Source organism: Rhopilema esculentum, chromosome 10 (assembly GCF_057945365.1).
Source record: "Rhopilema esculentum isolate cy_ngs chromosome 10, ASM5794536v1, whole genome shotgun sequence".
NCBI lineage: Eukaryota > Metazoa > Cnidaria > Scyphozoa > Rhizostomeae > Rhizostomatidae > Rhopilema > Rhopilema esculentum.
The window spans coordinates 6214519-6230083 of NC_142824.1; positions in this window are offsets into that span (position 1 = coordinate 6214519).

The following is a 15565-nucleotide window of genomic DNA, read 5'->3' on the forward strand; positions in this document are numbered from 1 at the left end:
TGCTAATCTACGGCGAGATGAAACTGAGGCCCTTCATAACAATCAATTGACGTCATAAACAACAAGATGGTAGTCTGGATATAAAGCCTCAAAACGAGGCTCGCCTGCTTCAATTGTTTATGTTCCATCACTATATTTTCCTTATTTTGAGATAATCAGATAGTCCTGTTGGTTGTATACTGATCGATATTTTGTGGCCTTTGCTTTGTGTTTTCAAGCTGTGCTTCTTTCACTCCTTTCTATCAATGGTCTAGAATTAATTACTTCTTCGATGCCATATTTTATGACGTATCATGGTTCAAGCGCTTTACAGTGTTTCTCCGGACAAAATGTGAATTTAATTTTCATATATAGCATCGAAATTCCTTCCTAATAGCTATCTAGAACAGCATTTGACTAGTCAATCATATGCAAAAGCATTCGTTGCACACGAGTATGTTGTTTAGCAGCACAAATAGTACCAATGACTTTTTTCATGCAATCTTTAGTATGCCTTCTATGCTTACATCAACTTTCTTGTGTGGAGTTTAGGGTAATTCTCGTCCCGATAACCGGCCTCATTTGCAAAGACGCCTTTGTAAAGACACCTTTGTATCATCTTCGATCTGTTTATGATATTCCTACTCGGTGACAAATTACCTTTGCAGATAAAATTAAAAACCCATTTGATTTTTATTCCTGAAACACATTTCTGATAGAATTGCAACAAAGCTCGTGCAAGTTAAAACCTTTTTTTGCGTGCCAAAAAATTTCCTCGATACTCGTAGACGACAATATGTTTTGTTTTGTATCCATTCAACATCCACTTAAAACCTCTGTTTAGAAAAAAGAAATGAGAGGAAAATACGAAAAACGACAATGATTTAAAGTTTTTCACACTTTTTATTCACATCAACCTTAATGTACATCGCAGATAAATATTCTATAACCAAGTAAACATTATGTTGTTTTGTATCACAGTGACAGATGTCCTGTATTCAGGGGCTCAAATGCAAATTTTTTTTAGGGGGGTGTTCTTTGAAGGGACCGAGTTTTCGCCACGACAGACCGATTTTTGCGATATAGATATTGTCGGGGCTGCTCTCCAGGGCCGTCGTGAGGCAGCCCTTGTTGAGGAGGCGGTGGGGGGGGGGGGGGGAGGTGGGGTGGATAACAAATTTGCCCGATTGAAATATGATTGCTTGAAATGATATAGTTGCTGTCACGAACCTTTGCAATATTATTTGTGAATCTAACTCTGTATATAATTCGCCACATATATTTTTATATGATAAAAACCAACTTTCCTAATAGTTTTGTAAAATCTTTATATCGGAACGGGTAAAGGCTATAGTTACTACCCGAGGCGGCACCGTGGTTGCCGCCGAAGGGGAAAGAAATTTTTCAAATTTTCATGCTTCCAGTTCCCTGGAAAATGCAATTTTTAAGCAAATTTAACTAAAGCAGTCCTCCTAACCCTATTGAAAATTCTTACTTGCAAACAAATTGAACAGCAGTTAGAAACAACTGGTACAATTTCGCTATGGTCTTGAAAAATACCATGTTGTCAGTTACTTATAGGTAACAAGCAACGCTGGTTGTCAATTTAGATCACTCTTTCCATCTTAGCCTTTTGAATGTTCAAAAAAATCTGGGTTTTATTGTGAATTGCAGTTCGAGAAATTTTAGGGGAAATGGAAATAAGGCACAATTTTACCTAAAGAGGGCATGGATTTTAAGATTTAATGCCAACAAGAATATCATATTTAATTTAACCAACGGAGCAACTACCTTTGCTTGATCCTTTATTGATTTTATAACAGGAAGGTCTCTGAAATACCTAAAGAGTTTCTTCCACGGAGCGGATTTTACCTGAAATTTCCAATTGAGATACTATTGAGGGAATGTGACTGCTGCTCTCGCATTCCCTTTGAAATTTGCGAATCCAACGCCGCGCATAGCACGGAAACAAGATAAAGCATGTACATATGGCGAGAAAGTTATTGTTGTCGGTGACAGCTATAGTTTTTTTCCCAAAGCAGCGCTGGTTGGGACCGGACTGGACCGATTCTGTCCCCTGTCATTTTTCGGAGATAAGCTCTTCCTAGAAAATGCGCCCACTATATGCCTTACTTTACTGCAATACAGCATGATACCAGCAGAATTTGGACCAGCTTTGGGTGTGATAGACAGAAATACTAAACAGATGGTTAGATCGGGACCGAATTTATTGCTATCAACTTTCAACTGGGACCGGGTGGTGAAATTATTGGGGGAGGGGTGTGAAACCCCCCACACCCCCCTCATTTGCGCCCCTGCCTGTATTGATAGAAGGCTGGAAGACGTAGCCAACCAAACCTGTAGTTAACTTGGATGCTAAAATCTAACTTAGCTAAACAGTTTTGAAGCATTTAAGTGCCGATATTTCCCTATATGCACTCACACTGTCATCCTTCTCATTCAAAGGAATATTGACAACATTTCCATGCACAAAAACAGGAAACAGAAACTTGGCACCCAACCTAGCTCTTATAGTACAAATTCTTTTGGCAATATGTGCCTTCTTGTCTGCATAATACTCAATCAAGTGGTATGCCACTGCCAATTCAGAGTTGCGTTCAACTTCAAAAGGGAAGATTTGCCCGTTAACGACCATTGGAATTTTGACTGTAGGATTGGGATCAAGTGGCCCAACGTCTACTGGTGTAAGATCTCCGTCATCAAATAAGCTAGATTTGGCATAATCTGGGCCGTTGTTTTGTGGAAATCTAGGAAATTCCATTGACACTTTGAGATGTAATGGAAGATCATTTAATGTGTTCTTAGCATAACTGTCCATGCTTGGCAGTTCTTGTTGATCTTTTTCGTCTTCGTACATGCTTGTGCTTTCATCTTCTTCGGAACACGTGGACACCTCTCCGTGACACGTATCGTCTTGAGCTAAACATGACGACTCTGCGCTATACACTGAATCTTCATATCCTGAATCTAGTTGGTAGTAGGAGTCGAGCGGATCGTCATCCATGGCTGTAAATTTCTCAATCTTCTGGCGAAAATGTTCGATGACATTGAGCACGCTGTCAGGTGTGCTCTTTGGATACGACAGTGGATCTACGACGTTGCCACTGCAAGGGACAACATAGGGTAAAGGGTGCCTCTTTGCACCATATGCGTGACTGGTTTGATCTTTTGCTGCCAATGAATTGATCCGGCTTTGTGCATGATGCATTTGCTGATTGGCTTTGAAATGAAAATTTCCACTTGAGTTTGTGGATTGTGGCAATTTTTCTCTTTTATTGTTGTCTTTAGCTCTGAAAATGAGCTGCAGAAACAAGATATATCTTTTATTATTCGATATTTACGTAAGGTGCATGCTAAATGTGTGAAAAAAAAGTTTGATACTATTTCATCTTCACTTTTCAGCAAGTAACCAATTTATTGTTACCAAGGAACCATCGAGAACTGCAGGCAGATAATTGCCCATTCCTTACATTGGCCATTGAATTCTACGTTTTTGTGATAAATCATTTACCCCACAGTTCATTAAAAGTCTTGTTCTTTGACTATAAGGAGAACTGACTTAGCTTGTTTCGGCCATTTTACAAAAATATCTCATGTTCAATCAATATGGTCTATTTTGTAAAATTGGTTCAAACCGAGTTGAGAACAGCAAACAAACGCAGATTACTTTATGCAGAACAGAATGACTCACCCTAGATGTGGTTTCTTTTGCAAGAGTTATCTTCTCGTCGACTGATGAAGACCGTTCTAAAATGCAAAGAGTAAATTTATCAGTGTTCAATTTGTGTGTCGAATAACTAACAATGTATCGAAAATGTACATTAATAAACGATAATTCTATCAAAGTCATCTTCATGCAATAAGAGTTGAATTGTGATAACGTAAAATAGTTAATCAAGAAAAAACAAAAAAATGATGTTTGAGATACTCATCCATCTCTCACCTTTTCGAATGCTTTTGCTTTTTCGAAATATTTTGTCAATCTGTTAAGTGTCGACGACATTCGGTTGGTTTGTGAGGCTAAAAATGAGGACATAGTTCTACTAACACCGACAGAAAACGTAAATTTTTAGATCAATTATGTTTGAGAATTGTTACTTTTAATCTTCAATTAAAATTGCTTGCAATACGAAAATAATTTTATAAATGAGATAAATATTTTAATTAGCTGCTGTTTCCTCAGGTTTGTGTAATATTTAACAGGAACCACTTGATGTTTCACGCTTGTAAAGTAGTATATGCTTGTCTGAGACAAGAATCATTCATCAAAGATATCTTGCTTTGAAGCAGCATAAACTTAAATCGCAATAAACGATACAAACCTTCATTAGGCCTCTGGAACTTCGAAAGACAGCAACCCATGCTGTGTTTGTTTCTTCTCTTTCGGAGAATATATCTCACTGTGAACGACGACCAAAAGTTCGAGATTTTCAACTCAACTTTAAAAAGAGCCACTGCAGTTACCGTATACACTGAACTGACGAATGCTTAGTTGATTTATGCTCTTTTTATAGTCGTTAATCAATGTGACGTCACAATCAATTTGCTACTCTTCGGCGAGATGAAACTGAGGCTCTTCATAACAATCAATTCACGTCATAAACAACAAGATGATAGTCTGGATACAAAGCCTCAAAACGAGGATCGCTTGCTTGAAATTTTTATGTTCCATCACTATATTTTCCTTATTTTGAGATAATCAGATAGTTCTGTTGGTTGTATACTGCTCGATAATTTGTGGCCTTTGGTTTGTGTTTTCAAGCTGCGTTTCTTTCACTCCTTTCTATCAATGGTCTAGAATTAATTACTTCTTCGATGCCATATTTTATGACGTATCATGGTTCAAGCGCTTTACAGTGTTTCTCCGGACAAAATGTGAATTTAATTCTCATGTATAGCATCGAAATTCCTTCCTTATAGCTATCTAGAACAGCATTTGACTAGTCAATCATATGAAAAAGCATTTGTTGCACACGAGTGTGTTGTTTAGCAGTACAAAAAGTACCAATGACTTTTTTCATGCAATCTTTAGTATGCCTGCTATACTTATAGCCTGCTTTATATTTTCACGATTAGAAACAGAAGATACGCCAGGGTACACTTCATGCACGCCGAAGGTCCACCGGGTCATTTGTTCGGATACGCAGAAAATATGATCAGTTATTAAACCTGTAAATATTGTACGGCAGACAAAGAAAACTGATCATAGAGAAATATTGTAAAGTGTTTATGCAGCGAAATTTTATGTTCATCCTTTTTTTAAGAGTTATATTTTTCTATCTTTTCCGATACGTTTGACACCAATATTGTCATAATTTGACCAGCAAAAGTGTGTTTAATCAGAGTTTGAAATTAGTTGGTGCTTGCGAAAATCAAGGCCAGTTTGTGACGTCACAGTGATGAGTCGGGTCGACAGCAATCAGGAAACTGCGGTTGTACAGAATAAGTTCTAGTGAGGGAGATATGAAGAAGAATTGTGCAAATTGTGATACAAGCACCAAAATTTCAGAAAACATCAAGTTTGATACGCTAAAAAAGATGTGATATAGACCCAAATCATATCTTGCCCATAAGATCTATTTTTAGACTAGAGTACTCCGGTCAAGACCCCTAATTGTACCTTTGGTCATAAACGGGGAACGCCAAGCCATAGAAAGTTGAAATTCACAATAAAAAGACAGTTTAACTAGACAAAAAAGATGTGATATAGACCCGATTCATGATTTGCCCCTAAATTCTATTTTTAGACTGGGGTACTCTGGTCAAGATCCCTAATTGTACCTTTGGTCATAAACGGGGAACGCCAGGCCATAGAAAATTGAAATTCACAATATAAAGGCAGTTTGACATGCAGAACAAGATTGGATATCGAACCAAATCATATCTTGCTATTTTATAACTGGGGTACACTGATTCAGACCCATAATTCTATCATTGGCGACAAACGGAGAACAGAAATTCTCAAGATAAAGGCAGTTTGTTACACTAATAAAGATGTGACATAGTTCCTATTGATATCTTGCACTCTAAAAATAGAACAAGGGGAGCAATTTTCAGGGGGTGGTCTATATCCTATCTTTTTAAGCGTATCAAACTGCCCCTTATTGCAAAGTGTCATGCTATTATACCAAAGTGAGACTGAGATACGATAATACCGTCAATAAAGGTCTAGGGCAAAGTACCCCAGTCTAAAAATAGAAAAGGGGGCAAATTCAAGTTGGGGTCTTTATTCTTTCATTTTTAGCGTATCAGACTGTCACTTGTTACAAAGTTTCATGTTATTGTACTTACTTACAGCAGAGATATCGTAATATCGCCGCTAGAGTCTTGGGGCAAAGTACCCCAGCTAAAAATAGCTGAAGGGGGCAATTTTCAGTTCGGGTCCCTATCCTATCTTTTTCAGCGTATCAAACTGTCCATTAATGCAAAGTTTCATGCTAGTATCACAATTTGCACAATTCGACCTAATTAGTGATTTAACAGGCCTGACTAAATGGTTTCGCCTCGACTCATCACTGTGACGTCACAGCGGGAAATAAAATTTCGCAACACAACTGCAAAATATGCATACTTTGACACTCAATAGAATAAGAACCATTTAACTAATCTGAATTTTGTTTTTTGTATAAGAACAAGGGCGAAGGATTCTATAGATTTCTTTTAAAATGGAATGGTAAATTTCGCTGCATAGGCACTTTAACTATCTACATGGCTTTGTCCAGTCTCTACAATCTCAGCGGACTTTCCCTTTCTGTCTGCCATCCAGGGCCGCCGAGAGGTTTTGGAGGCCCGAGGGGGAACTGAAAGGACGAAGCCTCTTGCGAGCGAAGCAAGCAACAAAATTGTAACCACGCCCTTACAAATAGCTTAAATTTATTTATTCGTTCATAACGATTTAATTTTTAAGTGTATTTTTTTACTTCTATAATTAATTCCATGTTAAAACGGAGTTCATTGCTTTATGATGCCCCCAAAACCTCAAGCCCCGAGAGGGGCAATTTACCACCTCCATCTTTGTAGTTTTGCCGTTTTTCGTTGCCTATAGGACTCTAAGGTCAAGGTAAACGATAAATAATGGTCTCTAACTAATATATTTGTCAAAAAACACCATTTTCTATCAGCAAAAATTTGATAAAAAAGTAAGGCTATAGGCTTAAAAAAATGATTCAAAATTTACTGCAGAAATTGAGTTTTTTATGTCGTTTTTCGTTGCCTATTGGACACTAAGGTAAAGGGTAAACGATAAATCTCTGTCTCTAACTAATATATTTGTCAAAAAAACACCATTTTCTATCAGCAAAAATTTGGTCAAAAAGTAAGGCTATAGGCTTACAAAATAGGTTGAAAATTTACTGCAGAAATTGAGTTTCTTAATGTGGTTTTTCGTTGCCTGTTGGACACTAAGGTAAAGGGTAAACGATAAATCTCTGTCTCTAGCTAAAATATTTGTCAAAAAAACACAATTTTCTATCAGCAAAAATTTGGTCAAAAAGTAAGGCTATAGGCTTACAAAATAGGTTGAAAATTTACTGCAGAAATTGAGTTTCTTTATGTCGTTTTTCGTTGCCTGTTGGACACTAAGGTAAAGGGTAAACGATAAATCTCTGTCTCTAACTAAAATATTTGTCAAAAAAACACAATTTTCTATCAGCAAAAATTTGGTCAAAAAGTAAGGCTATAGGCTTACAAAATAGGTTGAAAATTTACTGCAGAAATTGAGTTTCTTAATGTGGTTTTTCGTTGCCTGTTGGACACTAAGGTAAAGGGTAAACGATAAATCTCTGTCTCTAACTAATATATTTGTCAAAAAAAAACTATTTTCTATCAGCAAAAACTTGGTCAAAAAGTAAGGCTATACGCTTACAAAAATAGTTGAAAATTTCCTTTTCCCAGTGCCAGCTCACTTTTGAAAAGCAGCCCGTCATCTTCCATATTCGAAGTCAATTTGCTCTTGAAAATGTGAACGGCCTTAAGAACATTGAATTCTTTGCTTCGCATTACAGATGGGAGGAGGTTGAGCAGGTCCACGACCTTTGAGTTCAGCTGGTTTCTGTTTGCAAGTCGCGACTTCAGCTCAGTTGTAATACTGACAAGGAATGGGACAGTTGAACATCAACTTATTGTGCCGTCTTCACTGCTTGCTAATACCAGTCCGCGAAAGTTCCTCTACAATCGCTCGTTCCATGCAAAAGTCCTCTATGACCCTGTAAATTTTATGGACCATGGGACAGGCTTGAAAGATGTGTTGGTTTCTTTCTTGTAGCTTTTTTACAAATGGTCGTAGAGGTTTTTGAGTCCCAGAACCATTCTTCTTCAAACCAATGCATAGCGCATCATAAAACACGATGTAGAGTTGGGGTTTCAACGTAGGCTCTATTACAACAACATGATAACGTTCGACCCAACAAATACGTGAAAATCTGACTAAATCATTTACCTGTATTTCTGCGAGATCCATTACATCGGTGGAATCTGTCATTTATGACCATTCTTTTTAGCGTGATGACGAAAATATTCCAGCAATTTCCCAAGAAAAAGGGCACTTTCCCCTTTTGAGAAAAAGTGCAGGGGTCCAGTTCCCCAGGACCCCCTGTAGTTGTGGGCCTGTCAATTTAGCAGTGGTCTATCGAAGAACTGACTATGTATCAAAGATGTACATTAAAAAAAGATATTTCCATTCTAGTCATATTCGTACAATAATAATGGAACTTTACCGAGAATCACCCGCTTTACCGAGAAAAAAACCAGATAAGTGACAAATGATATATTCATCCATCTCACCTTTTCGAATGGCTTTGCTTCTTCGAAATATTTTGGATATTCTGTTAAGCGTCGACGACATTCGTTTGGTTGGTGAGGCTAAAAATGAGGACATAACTTTACTAACACCAACATAAAGACGTAAATTTTTGATCAAATGTGATTGAAAGTTCTAATTTAAAAATTTCTATGTACATTGCATATAATACGAAAATAATTGTGTAAATAAGATGCATGTTTTTAGCAGCTCTATCCTTTGATTAGTGTAATATTAAACAGGAACCACTTGATGTTTCACGCTTGTAATGTAGTTTATGTTTGTCTGAGACAAGAATCATTAATAAAAGATATCTTGCTTTGAGCCAGGAATAAACTTAAATCACAATAAACGACACAAACCTTCATTAGGCCTCTGGAACTTCGAAAGACAGCAACCCATGCTGTGTTTGTTTCTTCTCTCGAAAAATATATCTCACTCTGAACGACGACTAAAAGTTTGAGATTTTCAACTCAACCTTAAAAAGAGTCAATGCAGTTACCGTAGCCACTGAACTGACGAATGCTCAGTTAATTGTTGCTTCTTTTATAGGCTTTAATCAATGTGACGTCACAATCAACTTGATACTCTACGGCGAGATGAAACTAAGGCTCTTCATAACAATCAATTGACGTTATAAACAACAAGATGGTAGTCTGGATATAAACCCTCAAAACGAGGCTAACCTTCTTGAAATGTTTATGATCCAGCACTAAATTTTCCTTATTATGAGATAATCAGATAGTTCTGTTGGTTTTATACTGCTTGATTATTTGTGGCTTTGGTTTGTGTTTTCAAGTTTTTCTTCTTGCACTCATTTGTATCAATGGTCTAGAAAAATCACTTCTTCGATGCCATATTTATTGACGTATCGTGGTTTAAGCGCTTTACAGTGTTTCTCAGGACCAAATGTGAATTTAATTCTCATGTAAAGCATCGAAATTCCTTCCTAAAAACTATCTAGAACAGCATTTGACTAGTCAATCATATGAAAAAGCATTCGTTGCACACGAGTGTGTTGTTTAGCAGTACAAAAAGTACCAATGACTTTTTCATGCAATCTTTGGTATGCCTTCTATACTTACATCAATTTTTTTGTGAGGAGTTTAGGGTAATTCTCGTCCCGATAACCGGCCTCATTTGCAAAGACGCCATTGTAAAGACACCCTTGTATCATCTTCGATCTGTTTACGATATTCCTACTCGGTGAAAAATTACCTTTGCAGATAAAATTAAAAACCCATTTGAGATATAATGATTTTTATTCCTAAAACACATTGCTGATAGAATTGCAACAAAGCTCGTGCAAGTTAAAACCTTTTTTTGCGTGCCAAAAGATTTCTCCGATACTCGTAGACGACAGTAGGTTTGGTTTTGTATATATTCAACTTCTGTTTAAAACTTGCGTTTAATAAAAAGAAATGAGAGGAAAATACGAAAAACGACAATGATTTAAAGTTTTTCACACTTTTGATTCAGATCAACCTTATTGTACATCGCAGATGAATATTCTGTAACCAAGTAAACATTATGTTGTTTTGTATCACAGTGACAGATGTCCTGTATTGATAGAAGGTTGGAAGACGTAGCCAACCAAACCTGTAGTTAACTTGGATGCTAAAATCTAACTTAGTTAAGCAGTTTTGAAGCATTTAAATGCCGATATTTCCCTATATGCCCTCACATTGTCATCCTTCTCACTCAAAGGAATATTGACAACATTTCCATGCACAAAAACAGGAAACAAAAACTTGGCACCCAACCTAGCTCTGATAGTACAAATTCTTTTGGCAATGTGTGCCTTCTTGTCTGCATAATACTCAATCAAGTGGTATGCCACTGCCAACTCAGAGTTGCGTTCAACTTCAAGAGGGAAGATTTGCCCGTTAACGACCATTGGAATTTTGACTGTAGGATTGGGATCAAGTGTCCCAACGTCTACTGGTGTAAGATCTCCGTCATCAAATAAGCTAGATTTGGCATAATCTGGGCCGTTGTTTTGTGGAAATCTAGGAAATTCCATTGACACTTTGAGATGTAATGGAAGATCATTTAATGAGTTTTTAGCATAACTGTCCTTGCTTGGCAGTTCTTGTTGATCTTCTTCGTCTTCGTTCATGCTTGTGCTTTCATCTTCTTCGGAACACATGGACACCTCTCCGTGACACGTATCGTCTTGAGCTAAGCATGACGACTCTGCGCTATACACTGAATCTTCATATCCTGAATCTTGTTGGTAGTAGGAGTCGAGCGGATCGTCATCCATGGCTGCAAATTTCTCAATCTTCTGGCGAAAATGTTCGATGACATTTAGCACGCTGTCAGGTTTGCTCTTTGGATACGACTGTGGATCTACGACGTTGCCACTGCAAGGGACAACATAGGGTAAAGGGTGCCTCTTTGCACCATACGCGTGACTGGTTTGATCTCTTGCTGCCAATGAATTGATCCGGCTATATGCATGATGCATTTGCTGATTGGCTTTGAAATGGAAATTTCCACTTGAGTTTGTGGATTGTGGCAATTTTTCTCTTTTATTGTTGTCTTTAGCTCTGAAAATGACCTGCAGAATTAAGATATATCTTTTACTATTCGATGTGTGATGTTTAGCTAAATGTGTGAAAAGTAAGTTTGATACTATTTCGTCTTCACTTTTCGGCAAGTGACCAATTTATTGTTACCACGGAACCAACGAGACCTGCAGGCAAATAATTGCCCATTCCTTACATTGGCCATTGAATTCTACGTTTTTGTGATAAATCATTTACCCCACAGTTCATTAAAAGTCTTGTTCTCGGACTATAAGGAGAACTGTCTAAGCTTGTTTCGGCCATTTTACAAAAATATCTCATGTTCAATCAATATGGTCGATTTTGTAAAATTGGTTCAAACCGAGTTGAGAACAGCAAACAAACGCAGATTACTTTATGCAGAACAGAATGACTCACCCTAGATGTCTTTCCTTTTGGAAGAGTTATCTGCTCGTCGATCGATGGAGACCCTTCTAAAATGAAAAGGGTAGATTTAGCAGTGTTCAATCGGTCTATCGAAGAACTGACTATGTATCAAAGATGTACATTTGAAAAAGATAATTCCATTCTAGTCATATTCGTACAATAAGAATGGAACTTTGATAGAATCACCCGCTTTAGCCGAGAAAAAGACCAAATATGTGACAAATGATATATTCATCCATCTCACCTTTTCGAATGCCTTTGCTTCTTCGAAATATTTTGGATATTCTGTTAAGCGTCAACGACATTCGTTTGGTTGGTGAGGCTAAAAATGAGGATATAGCTGTACTAACACCAACATAAAGACGTAAATTTTTGATCAAATCTGATTGAAAATTCTAATTTAAAAATTTCTATGTACATTGCATATAATACGAAGATAATTTTGTAAATAAAATGCTTGTTTTCAGCAGCTCTATCCCTTGATTAATGTGATTTGAAACAGGAACCACTTGATGATTCAAGCTTGTAAAGTAGTTTATGCTTGTCTGAGACAAGAATAATTTATAAAAGATATCTTGCTTTGAGCCAGCATAAATATAATTCGCAATAAACGATACAAACCTTCATTAGGCCTCTGGAACTTCGAAAGACAGCAACCCATGCTGTGTTTGTTTCTTCTCTTTCGGAGAATATATCTCACTGTGAACGACGACCAAAAGTTCGAGATTTTCAACTCAACTTTAAAAAGAGCCACTGCAGTTACCGTAGCCACTGAACTGACGAATGCTTAGTTGATTTATGCTCTTTTTATAGTCGTTAATCAATGTGACGTCACAATCAATTTGCTACTCTTCGGCGAGATGAAACTGAGGCTCTTCATAACAATCAATTCACGTCATAAACAACAAGATGATAGTCTGGATACAAAGCCTCAAAACGAGGCTCACCTTCTTGAAATGTTTATGATCCAGCACTATATTTTCCTTATTATGAGATAATCAGATAGTTCTATTGGTTATGTAGTGCTCGATAATTTGTTGCTTTGGTTTGTGTTTTCAAGCTGCGTTTCTTTCACTCCTTTCTATCAATGGTCTAGAATTAATTACTTCTTCGATGCCATATTTTATGACGTATCATGGTTCAAGCGCTTTACAGTGTTTCTCCGGACAAAATGTGAATTTAATTCTCATGTATAGCATCGAAATTCCTTCCTTATAGCTATCTAGAACAGCATTTGACTAGTCAATCATATGAAAAAGCATTTGTTGCACACGAGTGTGTTGTTTAGCAGTACAAAAAGTACCAATGACTTTTTTCATGCAATCTTTAGTATGCCTGCTATACTTATAGCCTGCTTTATATTTTCACGATTAGAAACAGAAGATACGCCAGGGTACACTTCATGCACGCCGAAGGTCCACCGGGTCATTTGTTCGGATACGCAGAAAATATGATCAGTTATTAAACCTGTAAATATTTTACGGCAGACAAAGAAAACTGATCATAGAGAAATATTGTAAAGTGTTTATGCAGCGAAATTTTATGTTCATCCTTTTTTTAAGAGTTATATTTTTCTATCTTTTCCGATACGTTTGACACCAATATTGTCATAATTTGACCAGCAAAAGTGTGTTTAATCAGAGTTTGAAATTAGTTGGTGCTTGCGAAAATCAAGGCCAGTTTGTGACGTCACAGTGATGAGTCGGGTCGACAGCAATCAGGAAACTGCGGTTGTACAGAATAAGTTCTAGTGAGGGAGATATGAAGAAGAATTGTGCAAATTGTGATACAAGCACCAAAATTTCAGAAAACATCAAGTTTGATACGCTAAAAAAGATGTGATATAGACCCAAATCATATCTTGCCCATAAGATCTATTTTTAGACTAGAGTACTCCGGTCAAGACCCTTAATTGTACCTTTGGTCATAAACGGGGAACGCCAAGCCATAGAAAGTTGAAATTCACAATAAAAAGACAGTTTAACTAGACAAAAAAGATGTGATATAGACCCGATTCATGATTTGCCCCTAAATTCTATTTTTAGACTGGGGTACTCTGGTCAAGATCCCTAATTGTACCTTTGGTCATAAACGGGGAACGCCAGGCCATAGAAAATTGAAATTCACAATATAAAGGCAGTTTGACATGCAGAACAAGATTGGATATCGAACCAAATCATATCTTGCTATTTTATAACTGGGGTACACTGATTCAGACCCATAATTCTATCATTGGCGACAAACGGAGAACAGAAATTCTCAAGATAAAGGCAGTTTATTACACTAATAAAGATGTGACATAGTTCCTATTGATATCTTGCACTCTAAAAATAGAACAAGGGGAGCAATTTTCAGGGGGTGGTCTATATCCTATCTTTTTAAGCGTATCAAACTGCCCCTTATTGCAAAGTGTCATGCTATTATACCAAAGTGAGACTGAGATACGATAATACCGTCAATAAAGGTCTAGGGCAAAGTACCCCAGTCTAAAAATAGAAAAGGGGGCAAATTCAAGTTGGGGTCTTTATTCTTTCATTTTTAGCGTATCAGACTGTCACTTGTTACAAAGTTTCATGTTATTGTACTTACTTACAGCAGAGATATCGTAATATCGCCGCTAGAGTCTTGGGGCAAAGTACCCCAGCTAAAAATAGCTGAAGGGGGCAATTTTCAGTTCGGGTCCCTATCCTATCTTTTTCAGCGTATCAAACTGTCCATTAATGCAAAGTTTCATGCTAGTATCACAATTTGCACAATTCGACCTAATTAGTGATTTAACAGGCCTGACTAAATGGTTTCGCCTCGACTCATCACTGTGACGTCACAGCGGGAAATAAAATTTCGCAACACAACTGCAAAATATGCATACTTTGACACTCAATAGAATAAGAACCATTTAACTAATCTGAATTTTGTTTTTTGTATAAGAACAAGGGCGAAGGATTCTATAGATTTCTTTTAAAATGGAATGGTAAATTTCGCTGCATAGGCACTTTAACTATCTACATGGCTTTGTCCAGTCTCTACAATCTCAGCGGACTTTCCCTTTCTGTCTGCCATCCAGGGCCGCCGAGAGGTTTTGGAGGCCCGAGGGGGAACTGAAAGGACGAAGCCTCTTGCGAGCGAAGCAAGCAACAAAATTGTAACCACGCCCTTACAAATAGCTTAAATTTATTTATTCGTTCATAACGATTTAATTTTTAAGTGTATTTTTTTACTTCTATAATTAATTCCATGTTAAAACGGAGTTCATTGCTTTATGATGCCCCCAAAACCTCAAGCCCCGAGAGGGGCAATTTACCACCTCCATCTTTGTAGTTTTGCCGTTTTTCGTTGCCTATAGGACTCTAAGGTCAAGGTAAACGATAAATAATGGTCTCTAACTAATATATTTGTCAAAAAACACCATTTTCTATCAGCAAAAATTTGATAAAAAAGTAAGGCTATAGGCTTAAAAAAATGATTCAAAATTTAATGCAGAAATTGAGTTTTTTATGTCGTTTTTCGTTGCCTATTGGACACTAAGGTAAAGGGTAAACGATAAATCTCTGTCTCTAACTAATATATTTGTCAAAAAAACACCATTTTCTATCAGCAAAAATTTGGTCAAAAAGTAAGGCTATAGGCTTACAAAATAGGTTGAAAATTTACTGCAGAAATTGAGTTTCTTAATGTGGTTTTTCGTTGCCTGTTGGACACTAAGGTAAAGGGTAAACGATAAATCTCTGTCTCTAGCTAAAATATTTGTCAAAAAAACACAATTTTCTATCAGCAAAAATTTGGTCAAAAAGTAAGGCTATAGGCTTACAAA